This window comes from Mustela erminea, chromosome 6, assembly GCF_009829155.1.
Source record: "Mustela erminea isolate mMusErm1 chromosome 6, mMusErm1.Pri, whole genome shotgun sequence".
Classification (NCBI taxonomy): domain Eukaryota; kingdom Metazoa; phylum Chordata; class Mammalia; order Carnivora; family Mustelidae; genus Mustela; species Mustela erminea.
In genome coordinates, this window is record NC_045619.1 from 27,047,293 (window position 1) to 27,068,852 (window position 21,560).

Below are 21,560 nucleotides of genomic sequence, written 5' to 3' on the forward strand. Positions count from 1 at the left end.
TTCAATGAGCTGTAGAAGGAAAACACGATTTCCGTGACACCTGTAGTTTCAGAATGAGAACATTTGCAGAGGCTGACTGTTTCACCCACAGCGGGTAGTTTTCCATCTATCCACGTTAATAGCGGAATTGGAAGAGGTAATTTCTGAGTGTTTCCCTGCTCAGCCTAAAGACTAAAATGTGCAGTGTTGTGCCCTTTATTTTTTTGTATACATGCTGCCAAAGTGAGCACGGTGCCCTCTATTTTTTGAAAACTCATTCCCCTTTGGATTACTTGGGTGTTCCAAAAGCTACTTGTACGAAAATGTTTCTTGTTAATATTTAGAAACAATTTGATTATGGCAACTGAGATACAATATGTGGCATTACCACAGCTGAATTACAATTTGATCTCCCCTGCCCCCAGCAAATAAGTAGATACAAAGATGCCAGGCCTTACTTTGGGGTAGGTCTTTATATCAAGTAAACAGCAAATTTTCTATAGGTGTCAGCTACTTCCAATTATTGACACGTCTGGTGGAGGTTTCTTTGTAGAAGATAATGACTTAGGAAATACAGAAATACTGGTGAAGTCAGAGCAGAGCATCAAAGAAGACTGACATCTCCGTGATGATGAATACATGCAAATAGAGCCTCAAGAACACTTGGAGAGGGGCGCCTGGGTGGCTCAGTGGGTTAAAGCCTCTGCCTTCGGCTCAGGTCATGATCTCAGGGTCCTGGGATCGAGCCCCACATCGGGCTCTCTGCTTTGTGGGGATCCTGCTTCCTCCTCTCTCTCTGCCTACTTGTGATCTCTGTCTGTCAAATAAATAAATAAAATCTTAAAAAAAAAAAAGATTTAAAACAAAATAACATTTGGAGAAGGAAGAGTGAGTTTGGAGATAGGAAAGAAATATGTAGAACATCACTGCAAGACGCCAAAATTCCCCAACATTTTGATTTAAAACTATGCATATGGATCAAGTTCTTGTTAAGGAATAGAAAAGGTTAACATTTTCTAGCAGGAAAGAGCCCTTCACAGATTCACAAATTATACTTTTATTTATTCTTCCATTTGAAGGATACACATTTGTTAGCTTAAGTAAGATCTCCTGCCTTACACGGTTTCACTGTGGAAAAAACAATATTGACCAAACCTCTGATCCTGCTTGACGTGAAACTGATACACACTTGGAATCATGGAATTTTTCAGCCGGAAAGTACATTTGGATGAAATTTAAAGGCACTAAACAACTTGTGACCTTCACAGCAGTTACCATTTACAAGAAGTAATGATAAACATCATAAAGAGAGAAAGTTTAAGAAATTATATTGGGCAGTGGCCCAAGAGGGGTCCTAGTTAATGCACTTGCAAATTCTCTTTTCTAGTATTTGCATGGGAGTCTAAGCTTTTTCAAGCAGGCGACACTTTGGAAATGACACTCTGGCTATGGTACTGGACACCCACGGGTAGCTTGGCTGATAAAGAACACTAGAGAGCATGAAAGTATCAGAGCCACGCAGTGATAAGACCAAGTTCAGCAGAGGGAAAGCCCATAAACTTTCTGCAGATGGGAGGTTGGAGGCCCTGTTTGGGGAAGCAGCCATCTGCCACTGACCAGTGTAGCCTCAGAGGAGGGACAGACACACTGATGAACTCCAGTACACCTAGAGGAGGAACCAAGACCACACTGAACCACACTTGGAAAGGCTCTTTTCTGTTGAACATCTCCTTGGTGAGAAAGAACTGTAAACTAATACCAGAAACTAAACACACAGACAGGCGTGCCTGGGTGGCTCGGCTGGTGAAGCGTCTGCCTTTGGCTTAGGTCCTGGGACAGAGCCTCGCTTTGGGCTCCTTGCTCAGCAGGGACCCTGCTTCTCCCTCTGCCTGCTGTTCCCCCTGCTTGTGCTCTCTCTGTTGGAGAAATAAATAAATAAAATCTTTAAAAAGAAAAGAAAAGAAAAGAAAAAAACTCACAGTGATTTCTAACTCATAGTATATAAAGGAACTTAAATGGACTGTTTCAACACCCAGAGATACTGGACCAAAGGGGTCGGGACCTTTGACACCGGATGCCAGCTGTCTGGGTTTGATTGTAAGATGAGAGAGGAATCGTTAGTCTTTGTAAATCGTGTCAAAGATTTTTGGTTTTAATCCTAACAGCATTGGGAAACCATTTCGAACCAAGTACTTGAATCAGAAGGGCATGCTCAGATTCATACTTGAAAAACATATGCGAGTCCTGCCCTGTCCATTACCAGCTGTGTGAATCTGTCTTTGCCCTGTGTTCTTCATCTGGACAACTGCCCTCATGAACGTTTACTGTTCTTAGGCCCAGTAGTCCATCATGGGGTGGGTGGGGGGCACGGGGTGGCATGGAAAGAACACAGGGGAACAGAAAGGTTGGAGATAAAGAAGAAAAAGTGGGAGAAGAAGAGGAAATGCAGAGCTCTCTAGACCTATTCAGAATTAGTGATAAGTGTAAGATATAGATGGAGAGACACTCTGGATTTTGAAATGAGACCTCAGAGCAATCTCACATTTTTTTTTTTTTTAAATTCACAGCCCTTTAAAATAGTGAATCATCCATGAATAGCATCCTTTGCTCTTCAGTGCTGATAAATTTTCTGCAGCTCTGCTTTGAATTGGGCTGTTTTCTTGGAATACCCAGTTTGCAGATATTCTCTGAACTGTAGGAACTCACCAATGGGCCCTTCCAGTCCAGCCCCGCCCGTGTCTTCCACACCATCTCACCATCCCTCACCATCACCGCCTTGTACTTCACGGTCTCACAGCAGCACGGAGTGACCCATAGTTTCTGTTTTTTCTATACACTGAGTACATCTTCTAGACTGTGCTTTGGCTCTTTCCCAGCCTGCTTGCCCGCTCTGGCCCCTGTGACTCCCACTGTCACTTTCCTCTGGCAAGAAGCCTTCTCTGATGCCTCAGACTGGGAGAGGTACCCCTCCACTCCTATCATGCCCCACATGTCACCTTAGAGTTCTGGGTTCCTCCTGTTGGCTCTGAGCTCTGGGAGTCCACTGCGTTCTGTGCCTGGCTTATAGAAGGCTCTCCTTCTAACTTCATGAGCCCTTTGCTCCATGCAAACCAGCTTGCCCTCAGTCCCTGGACTTAGCGTTCTCATGGAGGTCAGTTCCCTTCATTCTCAGAACTACGGTAGCTCTTGTTCTGTGTATTAGTATTTCTGTGTCTTGCTGTTTATTTCACATCTATTACACCTGCTTCAAAAACTGAATCTTTGGGAGAAAGACAGTACCTTATACATCTCTTTATTCTGAGAACTGTAACTTAACGTCCAACACGTGGAAGTGCTGGATAAATTATTGTCAGTGAGGAAGATGCCAGTTTCTGTCTTCATTCTGGTTCCTGCCCTCCGCCTCCAACATCCCACTCAGTCTGAAGATCTTTTTCTCCCATGGATTCCCGCAGTGTAGACCACTTCTATGTCTCATCAGGACATGTAACCTTGTTTACTTTTATTTAACTCCTCTACGTGTGCACATCTTGTATCTCATACAAGCTGTTGTTGTTGTTATTTTTTTTTTTAATGAAATTGGGTCCCATCTTTTGTAATGCTTCCCTCTCCTACTAGGAAAACTCTTTTTCCTTGTTAACCTCATCAGAATGGGGTGAGCAGGAAAGGAAATGACATATAAGCACGTGAGAGACTTTGCATACATGATTCAGAGAATATGATGTGAGTGTCTGATTGGTTTGGGAGCAATAAGGAGAGAGAGGAATTAAAAGCGATTTTTAAAGAACTATATAAAACTATTAGTTGCTTGAATAGTTGTATTCATTATCTTTAAAAGAAAAGATTTTATTTATTTGAGAGAGAGAGCAGGAGCAGCAGGGTAGGCTGGTACAAAGGGAGAGGGAGAAGCAGACTTCCCACCAAATAGGGAGCCCGATGCGGACTCCATCCCAGGACCCTGAGATCATGACCTGAGCTGAAGGCAGACACTTAACTGACTGAGCCACCCAGGTGCCCATATATTCATTATCTTACTGAAAATACTGAGAACACTTCTGAAAAGTGGAATGAAAGTGGCAAAGATAAGAAAGAAATAACAGGAGTTTGGTTGGAGAGGGAGGAGACACGTGGTGGGCAGAGCTGGGTTTGGCAAGAAGCCATCTGGGTCCATTCCTGCTCCCCCATCCATGGTGGGACCTGGGCAAGTAATGTTTATTTCAAACCTCAGTTCCTTTTCTTGTACAACAGGACAGAGAAGCTACCACATAGAATCATTATGATTGAATGAGCTAATGCATGTAGAATGCATAATCAAGGCTTGGGACAAATGAGCTATTAAAGGTGATGATAAGGATACTGAGTAAGGATAAAGATGCATGAGATTGAAGGGTAAGATAACCTTGTTTGGTAATTAAGGAAGCAGGAGGCCTTTTGTGGGACCTAAGAATGGGCATGAATGAAACTGGAGGCAATGGAGAAAAAAGGTGCATAAAATAGTGAACAGCTACCCACAGAAGGAGCAAGCCCCTGAGGGGGTGACAAATTAGGGGAAAGCAGATCAAGATTGGAAAAGTTAAAGGCAGGGCTTGTTAGAAAGGGAAGCTGTAATCATCTAGGGTATGGGAGAACACCTGAAGCACCCTGAACCACACTGCCACTCAGTCAGAAAATATATATTGCCGGTGCTTTGTCCTTTGTCAGGGAGCAGGAAAACCAGCTGATCCACCTGTGAGGTCATGCGACTGGGGCAGGGAATCACGTTGCTATGGAGACTGTTGCCCCTAGAGGCGTTGAGACAGAGGAGGTCTGACAGGTTATTCAATGTCACCTGGCTCCGCCCTCTTACTTCAAATCTTTGTTCAGTGTATATATAATAAAATTTCTAGACCAGCAATTTGCTCATCAATGCCCAAAGAACTACCATGTGGACGACCCCTCAAATTTTTCAAAGGTTATTATCATGTCTCCAAAAATCTGTGGCATCGCACTCCCTTCCGGCCTCGGGTAATGGTGCTGATGGTCCTAAGCTCTAGACTAGGAAAGCTATCTCCCTTTTTTCTCTCTCCTTCACTTTCCTGTTCTGGCATCTCATCAACTGTGTCTATAGTAACTGGCATCTGTCTTCTTTTTCTCTCTCACATCGAGGCCCTCATTTGTCCTGGAAGAGACTTTATTTCACAGAAGCTCAGCGTACTCTAGTGACTCACCCAGAATCACACAGGCAGTCAGGGGGTCAGTCAGACCAAGAAGCTGAGCCTATGGGGTCAATCAGTTTTTGGTTTGGGCTTTGTTATTGTTGTTGTTGTTAATGCCTGATATTTGAGAGGCATAGAGTTGGCTGCAGGGCAAAACAGAGTCAGTAAGCTTCAGGGTCTCCAAGGGCAAGCTCACGACTTTAACTTGTACCTCTCAGCAAATGACTGCCAGAGGTAGCCTCCAACCTAAACCCTTTTCTAAACTCAGTTTCACGTTTCCTGCCAGACATCTTCAGTTGAATGTACCACCAACACTTAAAACTCAGTATACCTAAGGGGAAACTTCCTTTTCCCCCTCCTCACCCAGAAGGGCAGAAGGTAGTGATGAGTTAGGATCTTGATTTCAGTCTCACCTTTGCCACTTAACTAAGTTAACCTTCTGAAGCCTCAGTCTCTTTAGTTGTAAAATGGAAATAACGATAGTACTTAAACGGATTAGAACTGTCGGGAGAAGACACGTAATCATCGTGTTTGACACTTAGCATAGAACCCGTCATGCGGCAGTTGCTCAACAATATTGCTTAATCTCCCGATGAGAAGGCTCAGCATTATCTTCAACTCTTTGTTCTTGCTGCTTAATGTCCTGAAGACCCAGCCCCACCTATAAAGTCCTAGAGACCCCTCCGTCTCTATTCGAACAACCCAAGAGGACAGAGCCTTGGCTATAAATTTTGGATCTACAAGCAATCCTACCTTGAGGGCCACAAAAATAACTCCCCACCACCACCGCATTTTCACCCTCCCTTCCTCTGGTTAGCGCTGGAAGGGCTCGGATTGCTCAGGTGGAAGTCATATGGATTGCATTCCACGTGAATAGCTCACCACGTAGCATGGTAATGACTCTGCACATAACTGAACGAGTCAGGTGGACTTTTCTGCAAAGGTCCTCTCCTATCGAGGCACAGCCATCCACATTTAATTTGTTACCTAACTGGGATACCTGGGTGGCTCAGTGGGTTGAGCATCTGCCATCGGCCCAGGTCATGATCTCAGGTTCCCGAGACCGAGCCCCACATCGGGCTCCTTTCTCAGTGAGGGAGTCTGCTTCTCCCTCTCCCTCTCCCTCTGTCTGCGGCTCCCCCTGCTTGTCCTCTCCCTCTCTGATAAGTAAGTAAAAATCTAAACAAAAACCAAAAAACAATTTGTTGCCTTATTTAACACAATCTTTCAACTCCAAACAAATAAAAAGGTACATTGCCAGTAAAAACAAGTTAGCCGAGCCTGCTTTGCCCCACTCCTCGTTATATGTCAATTGTTTCATTATAGTTTATTTTTTTACAAGGAAGCTGCTGGTATCTAAGATGTAAGACATTCAGAAAAATGTTCAGGCAATGGATTCCTAGTCCCTAGAATCCCCATGACTCAGTTTTCCTCAAATGTGCCGTTAGGGGAAATGCTCACAGATCAGCGACTATGCACTTTTGTTGGCAGCACAAAGATTGCTGATGTGGGCAGTTCCAGGCGACAAGCAGTTTCCCCGAGGACGCAGTGAGAACAGAATCCCAGCACTAAACTGTGGGCGGGAAATTTTCGAGATAACTTAATCTGCCCCTTTGTTTTGGACACGATCCTGCGTTAAACTATTCTGAATAGATAAAAATCCAGACTCTTTTCTCTTGCTGTCCTTCGAATTATGGAGTAAGTCCTTCTGTATGGAGCAGACAGTCTGGTTGCCTAGCCAAGGGCCTTTGCCCACTTCTCCTATCTTGAAAAGAAACAATTTGAAGGGGTTGCTTGTCTTTTCCCTGTGTGTCAGGGATCAGTCTGAGCTTGCCAGGGATGGGTTTGTAAGGGGCCGGTGACCCAGGGTGACTCAGTTCTATGCAATAAAACGTAATGAGATGTCAGCTAGAGGAAGTTTCTGGGAAAGGTTTCCTTGTTCCTAAAAGCAGACTTAGAGGAAAAGTAGCAGTCCGTATTTCTGACTGAGCATGCTACTTGAGCTGTGGAAGAGGACCAGCCAAGGACAAATCCATATAGTGATGATGGCAGAAGAGAGATCTGGAAAGAATCTGGGTCTTTGCTTATATTACCGAGCCACTTCTTCAATCAGCTTGTGGCCAGGCTACCCAGGATTTCTTGTTATATGAGATAGTATGTTTTCCTTTTGTTTATACATTGATGATTATAAATTGCTGGTTTGATTGTCCAGAATCTTGCCAAAGACTGATTTTCAAATCTCCATATTCATATAGAAGTCATCCCAGAGTATGGAACATTTATATGAAGCATTCAGAGAAGGGAATGGCAAACCATAGGATCTACTTTGGATTCCCTAGGAACAAGTGTGCCAAACTAAGGTCTTTTATTTATTTGTTTATTTTGGATAGAGTTAGTAGATTATATAGCAGAGAAAGTCATGGACATCAAGTATTTAATCTCAGCAAACTGTAGATAAAATTGCTTATAATAACATGGGAAAATATTCGGGGGGGAAGGACCAGATGCTGGAGGAAGATAAAACTGGTCAGCAGGTCTTGACACTTTAAAGCTACTACGACAGGGGCCTGGATGGCTCAGTTGGAAGTGCATCTGATTCTCAATCTTGAGGTCATGAGTTTGAACCCCACACTGGGTACAGAGATTACTAAAAAACTAAGTGGACTTTAAAAACGAATAAAGGTATTGTGACAGGTAACAAGTAGGTGACAGTAAGCCATCAGGTGGTGGAGGTTGATAAGTGTCTCAGACACATGGTGAGGCATACTAAAAGATGGATGGTGTATGGGAATCAGGAACAAATGATAACTGGAAACCTAAGCAAGCAAGAGCTGGCACCGCTGAAAAATTAAAAGGTTACAGGGTTCCCATTTTTGTATTGGAGTTTGGGACCAAAGGGTTGGGAGGGATCTTCGTATGGGGATCTAGGGAGAAGTAGATGAGAAGATCCCAAATTTAACTATATAAAAAAAAAATATATAGAAGGTCTTACAGCACCTGGGTGACATCGTTGGTTAAGCATTGACTCCTGATCTCAGGGTCATGAATTCAAGCCCTATGTGGGGCTCCACACTGGGTGTGGTGCCTATTTAACTAAACTGAACTAGGGGCACCTGGGTGGCTCAGTCGGTTAAGCCCCTGCCTTTGGCTCAGGTCATAATCCCAGAGTCCTGGGACTGAATCCCAAATTGAGCTCCCTGCTCAGCAGAGAGTTTGCTTCTCCCTCTTCCTTTATCCCTTCCCCCTGCTAGAGCTCTCCCTCTCGAAACAAAAAACAAAACAAAACAAAAAACACAAACAAACAAATAAATAGGATAATAGGAAGTTAAAAGCAGCTTATCAAGAATGGGCCCACAGCAGAAGCCTAACTGTGTGTTACACCTTGGGGGAGGGCCAGAGCTAGGAGAAAATATGACCCAGTGCTGACTTCTAGAGTTTTGGTCTGGACATTTTCAAATTTGTAGGATTGTTCCTATACAGATGGGGAGGACAAGCCTACAGATGGAAATCAAGTGGCCTCAGGTATAGAGAGAGTAGAGATATAAGGGGAGAGAATAAGGAAGATGCTTTATCCCAAACATTGTTCATTAATCAATGGATCCATATCAGCTTTGAGGAAAATCTCTTAACTATTTGTCTGAGACCTTTCTTCAAGACCCTGATCTATTCAAATGTTTTTATTATGAACCTGAATGAAAACCAAAAAAGAGATGAAAGTCAAATTTGTGGACAATACAAAGGGAAAACATACTGATGTGTTGGAATAATCAAAAAAAGTCAAGTGTGGTTAAACTGGCATCTGGCTAGCAGCTCCTAATAGGGCTTTTTCCAACTTCACAATAAAATACTTATGAAGACAAAAAAAAAATCTTGAAAACTCTGAATGTGTTGTACTGGGACCATATATGAGGGCCTACTCATTATGCACCTCAGAGGAATTTCCATGCGTCACGAGGCCAAAAGAAAGTAAATGAAGGAGGTAAGTGGCAAATCTCATGGGCTCATGTGAGGAGCCAACTTGCTTAAAAGGGTTTGTCTTGCCTCTGCTTTTGGCTCTGGATCAGAAGCCTTAGATCAGTTCTAAGCAGAAACATAGACCACGCAGGTCTTTGCTGTGCGCGCGCGCGCGTGTGTGTGTGTGTGTGCACATGCGCTTGTGAGGTAGCATTCTAATTTTTGTCCTCTCCATGTGATGGGCCAGTTCTCTTTTCACACCATTTACCAACCAGTATATTTTCTCCCTACCAAGTTGTTTTTGTTTGTTTGTTTGTTTTTGTTTATCGCTACTGAGTCTTGATGTCACCTCTTTCATAGATCAAGATCCTGGGGTCTGTTTCTGGACTCTATTCTGTTCCATTGTTTTATTATCTGTTCTTGTACTGTTACTAAATCATGTTTTATTTACCTTGGTTTTATATCTTAATGTACAGTAGGAGAATTTCCCTTCCTCCCGCTCTGTTATTTTTTCTGGAAAAAAAAAATGTAATTCTTTTCATGTAAATTGAGCAAATATCGAATCCCAAATTTTATTGGGATTTTGGTAGGAATTATATTAAAATCATAAACTGTTTTGGAGAGAATTAGAGTCTTTACAATGGCTAGTTTTCTCTACATGAGCATGCCTTATATTTCCATTTATTCTTTAACTGTAGCATGGTACTTGAAGTATGGTCCATGGCCAGTTGCATGAGCCTCACCTGGGAGATTCTGAAATGCCAACTCTTAGGCTTTGCCCCCAACTAGAGAATCAAAATATCCTTTTTAAACAAGATCCCTCAGGTGATTTGCAAGTACATTAAAGTGTTAAAAACAGTACTTTCATAGAATTTTAAGGATTTCTCCAAGATTTTATACCTATTCATTAGGTTAATCGTAGGTTAATACGGTTGGGGAGGTAGCAAAACCCTTTGCTGAGCTCCATCAACATTTCTCAGTAGTTTTTCTATTGAATCTCTTTGGGTTGTCTGTGATTATTTCTATCATCTATAAAGAAGGACAGCTGAACCTCTTGACTGTCTGCCCTTTCCATTTTTGTACTTTTTCCTTTCTCTTGATTTATTTTGTAGGCCAAGACTTCCAATATCACATGGAAAGTAAGGTGGAGAAAAAGCAACCTAGATTTATTCTCAATCTTAAAGGAAATGCTTCTAATCTTTCTTCAAAAAATATTAAATTTGCTGCTGAGTTTTCCTGGATAGCCTCATCAGGTCTGGAACTTTTGCTCTATTCCTACTTTTCTAAACAACCTTTTTCAAAAGTTCACAATTGATTTAAATATTATTTTCCACATATATAAGAGAAAAGCATGTGATTTCTGTCCTTCGGTCCATTAACATGAATTACATTCCTAAAATTTCTGTCTTAGAACCATCCTTATGTTCCTGGAACACATAGTATACTATTATAATTCACTGTTCAGTACTCTCCCTTTTAATAGATAATGTAAAGCTACATGCTTTAATTTATTAATTTATTAATTAAATTACAGGAGTAAAAGTGCATCGAACTTAATTTTGCTGAAAAAGTATGTTCTCATTCTCTGCCTCTTTAGTCAAAAGGACATGGGCCAGGATGGACATATCAAACTTCTCAGGGAGACAAATTCTCTTGTTTGTGAACTCAGTAAATATTTGGAGTAAAAAATGAATACACTTGTTATCTTTTTTTTGTTCCATGTGTTTTTGGTTCAATAATCTGGATAAACTTTGAACCTAATCTACAGATGAGTGGCTTCACCCATCCCTCACATGCCCCGAACACCAGCATGTGACAGAGCAGTTACCTGTGGCCAAGTTCTTCCTTTGCTGTTTGTATCAAAAGGTGATGCTCGTAACTTCAGTGGCCATCTCTGTGTAGTTGTGGCAGAGACCCAGGTACGGCCATTTGATAAATTGCTCCTGCAAGAACTTCATAGCTAAAATTTCTGATTCATAAAGCCTGGGATAGTTGACAGTTCTGTAGGGAGTGGACTGAGGTCTCTACTCCAAAAGCCATCCCACTGTTGATGTAGATGACCAGGCCAGGAGTGTCTGTTTTCTCCATGCAAAGCAGCTGAGCCAGGCCCCTGCCACTCTGGCATCCATGGGCTCTTCTCCATTGTCTGATTATAACAGTGCTTAGCCTCTGTTCCCAGTTTACGAGTACCTGCTTTGAGCAGGGGTGCTCTGAAGAATCCATCCACTAGAAGCTCTTGGCAGAAAAGATGGAAAAAAGAAAATAGGCACATTACTTGCAGAAATTCACAGCCATGATTTTGAAGCCATGCTTTGAGTAAGGGTCTGCTGTTTCCAGGGTTAAACTCCCGAGGTAGAGCCAGGATCAAGAAAAGGCTGGTAGCACCACAGTGCTGTTGACTTGACTTTCAGTAGAGTCACTCGAAGGAAATGCTCATTTTCCTGACAGTTCCAGGTTTTTAGGAAAGTAGGTCAGGTAACAGGGAAACTGAGTAGCAGCTTGCCAGGGATTTTGTGTTTGTGATGTGGTAAAGTCTGAGCAGTGCAGAGTTGCAAAAGATCGTATCAGGCCCTTTGAGGAATTGTGCTAACAGCCAAGAACACACATGACCTTTTACAGATTTACCTTTGTATAATCTTCTAGAGTATAGTCATCACAGAGTATGCCTAGAAGATTGGGTAAGGACAGTGGGTGACTCTCAGAGCCTTCCCGGACCCGAGTATTAATTCTGCTACAAGTTTCCTGGGCGTTTGTTATATCCTGGTTTATGGCTCTATCCATTCATTTCCACATTCATATGGTCATTAATTTACAAATATTTAATTGATAGGGGCACCTGGGTGGCACAGTCGGTTGAACATCCAACTCTTGGCTTCCACTTGGACCTGATCTTGGGGTCATGAGATCCAGCCCCACATCAAGTCCCGCGCTCAGCATGGAGTCTGCTGGGTTTCTCTCTCTCTCTCTCCTTCTCCCCCTGCCACTCGCTTCCGCTCTCTCTCTCTAAATAAATTTTTAAAATACTTTAAAAAAAACCCACACCAATATTTAATTGATAGCACCATAAGTCCAACCAGGCCTGTTCATGGTGAATTTTCATCTCCTCCTTCACCCGGAAATGTACAATGAAAAACGTGTCCCTTGGGGTAAAGATTATTTAAAGAAAAAGGAATATTATTTTCATTTCATTGCCGCAGCAAGTCTTCATTCAGAGGAGGAGACAAGGGCTGTAGCAAAGCACAGCAAGGAAGAAAAACAGGAGCAGAGGTCTGGCGATTTATTTTTGTGTCTGACATGTGTTGTGGGAAGAATAAAATGACAAAGACATAGTGATTTTACACCTAATCCTAATCTTAGATTTTAGGTCTTGAGGGCTTGTATAAATTTTAAGTGAGACCAAAAAAGTATGCAAATGAGAAAGGAAACATCTTTTATTTTGGGAAAAATAATCAAAGTGCCAGAACATATGTCCTCAATTCAATTTTAATAAAGCAAATTATAGTTTAATCCAATCCATTTGCTGTTTCAAAGATGTGAAATAATTAAAGCCGTTGAATGGGATATTCTACTATTTATAACATAAGGATAAATACTTTAAATTAACTTTAGAACACGTGGTTATTTTATTTGGACTCTGAAAAGTTTGCTTACCCTAGATCCAGAAAAAAAGTACTGCTAGAAACCACAGTTGATTACATAATTAGAAAATCCCAGCAAGGTATGAATCTGATCCTTACTTTGAATTAGTCTTGTTTTGTTTGTCGTTGAATCAAAACCACATGTGATTTTTAAATTAAGACTAACTTCTTCTTTTTTTAATTTTGGTAAGCTATTAAAAACAGTTTTTTCAGGACCAAAATATGAAGGAATCTAAGAATGGACTGACCTTTTTCTCGTTCTCTAGAACATCTAAGGATGTAAAAATGAGATAGTATTTTAAAGAAGAGATAGTATATCCTCAGTTAAGCTATTAATTGTTACCAGTTGCTAAAATGCAATGCTGTTTACACTGAATTTCTGCAACCATAGGAAGTCTTGACAGGAATAGTTTTTTGCTCTGCGGGGAGCCTGCTTCCTCTGTCTCTCTGCCTGCCTCTCTGCCTACTTGTGATCTCTGTCAAATAAATAAATAAAATCTTAAAAAAAAAAAAAGAATAGTTTTTACATAAGAAAAACGTATGGATTGGAAATGAGGTATAGATTAGAATAATACTATGTATCATTCTCCTTGACCTGCTCTGTCCAATGCTGTAGGTGCCACTATTACTGGGTGCTTGAAATATAAAATATTTAACCTCTTAGGTTCAGTAACTGGAGACCTGTAAAAAATTGAACAAAAGACAGGTTAGCAGGCTAAAAGGCAACAGAATTTTTATTATGGTTTATATGCACAGGAGTTCATAAAAAGGAAGTGAAACCCAAAGAAGGGGTTAGACCTGGGTGCATCCTTTTAACAAAGGAAGGTTAGGACTTGAAGGGATGATAAGTCATGGAGAAATGGCAGGCAAATATAGAGGGGAACCAATGGAACAGAAGGGTTATCTTAGGAAGGCCTATTGTTGCAAATTCACCTCCATATCTTCAGCGATAACAGCACAGGGAAGAGGCCATCTTTACAAAAAGAAACGTCTGCCTTGGCTTTTAGGCAGATAAAGAAGAGCAGAGAACAATTCCTGCATCTGTTGATTCCCAACTGCCTTTGGTTCAAAATAATCCTTATACCAAAGTGGCATATTTTGGAGGGGCAAGCCCTAATTCCCCTCAGCAGCAAAACTGAATCGAGGTGTGCCATCAGTGTAAAATATGCACTAGAAACTTCATATGAAGAAAAAAAAAAGAATGTAAAATATCTCATTAATAATTTTATATCGATTACCTACTGAAGTGATAATAGTTTTGATACACTTGGCTAAATGAAATGTGTTATTAAGTTGATAATTTAATTTCACCTATTTCTACCTTTTTTTTTTTTAATGTGGATGTCACTACAACATACAACATTACATATGACACTTGTTTTGCATCATATTAGTATGAGACAGTGCTGTCCTGGACATTAAGTGACTCAGGTTGAGGGTGTAGTCGGATTTTAAGAGAGTGGCCTTAATTGCCAGCCGGACAGAAGCCGTTAGCTCATTTGCTAGAACGACAGCAATTTGTACTCCTTTAAACAATAGGAAGACCTCGTAGGTTGCTCAGAACCATGGAGAGCATTTTTGTTGTGTTTGATGTTTTAAACTTCCAGATGATATATGGGTAGTCTATTTGGGGTGACACTTCTCATGTCCACTTCAAAGACGGTTCTCCATTCTTTAGGATGTAAGACGAGGACAATCAATCCTGAGTGGAATGGTAGGAATGAAATCAAGTTAAACAGGAGGAGGATCTGATGAAATAGAAGTTCATTTAAGAACCATTGCCGATGGCCAACTTGCATACAAAGGATGTGAGCATTTCTATAAACATTAACACAGCAAACATTATCTCCCAGGTCACCTCAACCTGAGACAAGAGTACAAGTTAATGGTAATGAAAAGAAAAACTATTATTTTGCACAGGTTCCTGTCGCCAATTCCTGGAATTCTGGAGAGTCCTTCTTGATGGCTCAAGATGGCCATGGAGAGGGTTGTGAATGAAGCCCAAGGAGTCCTTTTGGTCCCACATTTTCTCTTGGCTCTTTGATTTCTGAAATGACTCCCAATCATTTCGAGGGATTTGGGGGACCAGAGACCAATGATCTATGACCTGCCAGTTCTGCTGCTGCTCCCAGGACATTGGCAGAGCTGATGTCACTCCCCACAGCTCTGCCTCCAGCAAACCATGACAGCCTCTGTATTCCCTTGGGAATAGCAGTCCCCAGTCTTTGACAGCTGCCCCTCTGTGCAAGAAACCAGAACCTTCCTAACTTCCTTTCTTCCCTCTTTCCTGTGGCAACACCTACCTTGGACTCAACCAGCTTAGGCCTGAGGATCCTACCCTCACCCTTTGTCCATCTTGTGCTATGTGTGGACCATGCTGAGTTTTACCTGAGGGTTAAGAAAGACCCTCACTCTTTTGTGTCAGGAAAATGGCTTACTGCAAACAGCCCTCTCTGTATGACTTACAGAAGACTCAGGAAGCTCTCCCTTGCTTTCCCATCACAAGAGCAGACATAGACCCACCCCTATTCTTGCTCTATGCCTCAGAAATGATTAATTGAGCTTGTCCCCCACTGATCAATCGGGACAAAGTGTTTTTCAACCAAACGTTGGTGAAGATTTCCTCCTAACCCCAGGTTCCTGAATTTTGGTCCCCCCTCAGCAAGAGCCAGCAAGCAACGCCTCCTTGAGGGCCCCTCCTTAAATGAGGCTGGCCTCAGGGTGAGGCGTTCTCTGGCCCACTCCCTACCTTTTCCCCACACCTGGCTCTTGTATACCCCTCTGCTAGCAAGAGAGAAACCCTGCTGGACTTGGGGCACTTGCAGACTTTATGCTCAGAGCTTGCTCCCGATTACAATAGTTCCTGTCTTCCCCTTCCCAGTAATCCTTTTGAATAAAGGCCCTCCTTCCCAAATCCGAATTCGTTTTTTGTTTGCCAGTTTTTACAGGCAGAGGACAGATACCTTAGAGGAGGTCCAGCTCTGAGGCTGACTCCTTCCAGAAACCAATGTTTACTTGCCTTTGTTTACCTTGTACTAACACAAACAAAAAACACACAAAAAGAACCAAGGATTTTGCTACATTTGCATACTTTAAAAGGACTGCATAGATGTAACCCATCAGCAGCAGGCGTCCCTAGCTGAGAATGGTGTAGTCAGAAAATCCTGGGCTCCAGGAAGCGCTCGCCTATCACCTGCCACAGCTGTGCAGGGTGGTGACGTCACCTTCCCAAGCCTTATTTTTACCCTGCTACCAGACATAACCAGATGGCAGTCCCTGGGCCAGATTCAGCCCCAGATTTCTTTTATCTGGTCCACATAGCACCGGAAACATTTCTTTTAATTAATTACCACCATTTTTATTTATTTATTTATTTATTTTAAATCAGGAGACTCCCATAAATCTTCCAGCTTCTCTTGAAAAATAGGAGCTGGAAACATTGTTTGCCTCTCCCCAAAGGGCAACACTGTCTTCTTAACCCACCTGCTTCTTCACTCATTGAAATTACCCTCTGGGTCTGTGGCCTTGAATTGTTAACCTTGATGATGACAGGGAGCAAACAGTACTTGTCTCATTAGTTGTTTTGAGGTCAAAATAAGATAAAGTGCTTCCCAGCAGGACCTCCATAATTGGTCCCTCTCCATCCTTACTTGGTGGTGTTTCAGCTTATGTAAGGTTTCCATTGACTTTTAAGCATTTGAATAGATTTTCTAACTTGAATACATGGCTAATGATTAAAAATAACCATGAAAGACAAGGTGGAAGGGGAAAAGAAGTAGACTTCAGAATCTTGAAAAAAAATGTGTTTGGTAGTTAAACCTTTTTTTTTTTTTTTTTTTTTTTTTAAGATTTAAATCTTAGGCTGTAGTTATGCCTTCCAAATGAATCATTCAATCAATGAGATTGCTCACTGGTAAAATAGATGTTTGCCCTACACGGTGCCAAAGAACCGACTTGATTGATTTTACAATTAAATCGAGGGAGGTGGCTGATTATTTTTGCAAACTCATTCCTTGTCCTTTATTGATTTGGTTTAACGTTTATCCATTGAACATTACAGTAAAGCGACGAGTCCACCTTAAACTAACAAAAGCAAGGACAGTTGCCAATCGAAAGGACCATGCATAATCCATGTGTCACAACTCTAGGAATTTTTGAGTCCAACTCTTCCTTGAAAATTTGCATCCGATCCCTGGAATATGAAGGCTAGAATAGCTCTACCTTGAGTTCAGCTCTGGACGCTCAAAGCTGCTTCAACTATTGCTGCTCATCGAGAGGGCCCAGAAGTTTTCACAAGAACTCACTGGTGGGTTCCATTTCCTTCTCTGAAGACTTCTTGGCAGACCCAAACCTTGAAGGGACTTCTCCGTCCTACCAGGCTTGCCACTAAACCTACTGTGACCAACTACATATTTAAAAAACTCCCAAGTGTTTCTTCCTCCCCGTAATCCTTGCTGAGTACTGAAACCAGTGTCAGTTTCAAGAATGATGTGCTTAGTTCAACAGCTGTCAGAACAACACCTCCCCCACCCCCCTCACCCCCCTACCCCCGCCATTTACAGAGCCTACAGATACCTCACACCAGGCCCGGAAGTCCCCATTTCTGGGCATGAAGCACAGGGTGGAATTTAGCAGAAACCTAACAGCCTCACCTCCCAGACTTGCAACTTCTCCCAGCCTCAGGTTTCTCCTTCACAACACATACAATATTTTCTTCTTGATGCTTTTCCTAGCCTGGCTTCTCTTCTTTGGTTTTGAAAAAAAAAAAAACAAAAAACAAAAAAATGAGGCTGCTTCTTTTCCCCAGAGTGAGTCTTTTCACGGGTAGCTTTCCTTTTTTTCTTAAACTTTGGTTGTGAAGCAAAATGTGACAAATTTAAATGTTTCATTAGCTCTTCCCGAAGCTGCTTCCCAGCTTGCTCTGAAAACTTTCAAGGACCCAGTGAAAAGTTTAGGCCCTTATTTTGGTTTTTGGAAGTGATCTAGCACCCTCTATAGGCCGTTTTTTCATAAGTATGAGAAACCCTATCTCAAGTAGAGTGTTAACGTTTCTAATGCCAGTGCCTAAGGCAAAAAATTGCATTTGTCAAAATTATCCGTGGAAACCCCTGATATTATCAGCCAACATAGAAGCCAAAACATTTGTTCTTCTGTTTCTCTTTTAATTTGGTGGCTGCCTCCCTCTATCTGGCACAGCAACCCTTCACCAGGGGAAGGAAGATGAGGTTAAATGAAGAGACAGTCTCTACACCCCTCTTTTTGTCTCTCCTGCCCCCAATTTATTTTAAGAAGCTCGTATTCTTCAACTCCCGTTATGTATACTCACTCGGCAACCACTGTTCCAGGCTCTAACGCAGAGAGACCCCCTGCTTTCGTGAAGCTCACCCTCCAACGATGAGATAAAGAAGATGCACACATGTAGGTTTGGAAAAGAGGTGATTTTCAGAGAGCGATAAGTCCTCTGACCTTGCCATTTGCCCGGCGTTGCTGCACGGCACTCCCAGGAAGGCTGCCCTTTCCTCCTTCGCTACTACTCATGGCTGCTTCCGCCTCCCCAGGCTCTGCAGCCTCAGCGGCTGTGGCAGCATCTTTCACACCCAGGACCAGACAGGCAAGGCTTCCTCAGTGGCCGCCTGAAGGACAGTCATAACCTCTCAGAATGATCAGGGAGTAGTCACAGCGCACTGGATGAAACTGACCGGGGAGAGGCAAAAAATCAGAAATTGCTGCCACATGAATTCCTCTCCTCTCTTACCCCTGCTAGTGCTCCTACGCCTTGCCTACATTGCCTTCACCGGGTAGCTGATTAGAAATGCAGACACTCAAGATGAGGCACAGACCTGGGAATCAAGGCCAGATTTCTTTTCTTTTCTTTTTTTTTTTTTTTTTTAAGATTTTACTTATTTATTTGACACAGAGAAAGAGATCACAAGCAGGCAGAGAGTGAGGGGAAACAGGCTCCCTGCTAAGCAGGGAGCCCAACATGGGGCTCAATCCCAGGATCCTGAGACCATGACCTGAGCCGAAGGCAGAGGCTTAACCCTCTGAGCCACCCAGGCGCCCCTCAAGGCCAGATTTTAACAGGATCCCTGGAAGAGGCAAGCTAACGTTTGAAATGCATTGCTGTAACACACAGCTGGTCCACACACAAAACAAAACTGGCACCTAGACTCATCCTACTAAGCTACTGAAAACCAAGGATAAAGAGAAATCTCTAAGGCAGCCTGAGGAAAAAGACATTTTGTGGAGGATCAAAGTATTCCAGCCGTCTTCTCGTCAGAAGCGGTGGAAGCCAGAGTGCTGCAGAGTGCCATCTTTAATGTACCAAGAGAACAGAACTGTCAAAAATAGCTTTCAAAAATGAAAGATAAATAGAGACTTTTTCCAACAAACACACCCTGAAAGAATGAATTCTAAGCAATCCTGCACTCCTGGAAATCTTAAAGGAATTTCTTCAGACAGAAGTGGTGTTGTACCAGTCAGAAACTTGGATCTGCCCAGAGAAATAGTGTTAGAAATGACATAAATGAAGGTAAATATGAACATTTTTTAAGCTCTATTTTCTCTAAGATGGTAGGTGACTTACTAAAGCAAAAACAGTACCACCGTAGAACTGCACGCAGCACATGTAAAGGAAAATGTAGACCCCGGTAGCACAAAAGACGGGAGGTGTGAATCGGGAGTATATTGTTACAGGAAATGTTACTATTTGAAGATAGACTGCACTTACTTAGAGATCTACCGAATTGACCTAATTGACCTTCTAAAACACTCCCCAAAGAGAATTTTTTAAAATATATATGCTTTTCAGCAATAGCAGAAATGAACCAAACATTAACAACAGAAAGGTATCTGGAAAAACCTGAAATATTTGGAAATTCAACAACACACTTCTTTTAAATTTCTTTTAAATTAAAAAAAAAGTGTGTGTATCTTTGTGTTTTTTTTTTTAATTTTAATTGCAGTATAATTAGCATGCCGTGTTATATTAGTTTCAGGTTAAACAACACACTTCTAAATAAGCCGTGGCCAAAAAAGTAAGTCATGAGGGAAATTACCAAATACTGTGAGCTAAATGAAAATGAAAAATGTCAGTGACACACAGTTAGTGTTATAGGGAAATGATTAAATTGCAGGGTCCACCCATTTTCTGGCTACCCCTTGTGCCCATTGGTTTCTAGGTCACCGTTTGGGTGCTTCTTTGTTGTAGACAATAGAGGAAATAGGGTAAAGTAAAAAGGAAACTAAAAAATCCAAAGAGGCTCGGTTGATATCCATAATAGTGAAACGAGGCAAAAAGCGAAGAGAACGTGTCAAGTCGAGCTTTCTGAAACAGACAGTGAAGAACGTGAAATTCGGGGAAGCCGCTGCAGAGCACAAAAGAGAACTTCGTGATAAGAAAGGTGTCTGAAGTGTATTTCAAAGAGTTTTGCTGTAGATTAAAAAGCTACCCCAACTTCAATATTTTATCAAAAGACTAAGCGAAGAATGAAATTTCTTTTGATTTTATTTGTCTGGAGGTGGCTGTTTCTTTGAATGTGATTCCAACCCAGGACCTCATGAGGCCCTGTGTAGCCAGAAACAGGCCTATCCACTCCCCTCTTCGTCATCCATTTCACCAAGGAGCGCTTCCTTCTTCCACATTCTCCTCAAGTCTACAGGTCATTCTTCTGTAATTTATGTTCTTCCTGAATGTCTCTCTGGATGTTCTTCTGTTTCCTTTCTTTACAAGGAAGAGTCTTTGTAAGGAAGAGGCCCTGGGGCACCTGGGTGGCTCAGCTGGTGAAGGGACAGATTCTGTTCTCAGCTACTCAGGTCTTGATCTCAGGGTGGTGAGTTCAAGCCCCACGCTGGGCTTCACACCCAGTGTGGAGCCTACTTACAAACAAACAAACAAAGACGCCTAAGGAATAGGCCTTGTGTACTCCGCTGCTCAGGGAGGAGTGAATCCCTCAAGCCCTCTAGGAATGGCCCTTGAGATCTCACACTTACTTTGAGAATAAATAACCTTTTATTTTTATCAGACATCTGCATGACTTGAGCATTTTGAAGTCCCCTACAACTTCCATTCCCCTACCCCAGCAAATGATGGGCACACGATCCAAATGAACCCAGGAATTTCAGTCCAGAATATACACACACACAGTTGGGAGGTGGCTGGGGTGGACTCGTCTTGCCAGCAGCCTCCAAAATGTCCTCTACCAGGAAGTCCTGGAACGGAGATCCCTGGAGCTGTCCTGGTTTGGTTCTTTCTGAGGCTGGCTTTCTTTTTCCAGTTCTGCATTTTCTTCTATTATTCCGGTCAGTTCCTTATTGCTTGAGCTAGTTGAAATCTCTTTCTGTTGTTTGCAAGCAAAGGATCATAACAGAGACAACTGACAACATAAAAACGGTGCTGGGGGCTGTGCCAGATTCTGCTGAGTTGGTCTTGCTGGTGTGGATGTTGGGCTGGGCAATGACTCAGCGCTCCCACAGTTTCCTCCGCTTACTCTGCTCTGACATCTCTGATCTTAAGTGCCCATGTGCTGGGACGTCACTCGGGCCTGACTTGGTGCAAATACATTATTTACATTCTGAGTTCACATGTGTTCTTTATTTATTAGTCTGTGTGTCAAGTAGGGGTAGCCGACACCCTACAAAACTATTCAGGTAATGAAAGTAAATAGCATCCCTCCAGTATAAAGTGGCCATTCAAATGATCCAGAATATGTTTATATTAATTTTTTGACATTATCATTGAAAGGAAAACATGTCACTTAACAAACTTTTAAAAAACTATTGTGGGGGAGCCTGGGTG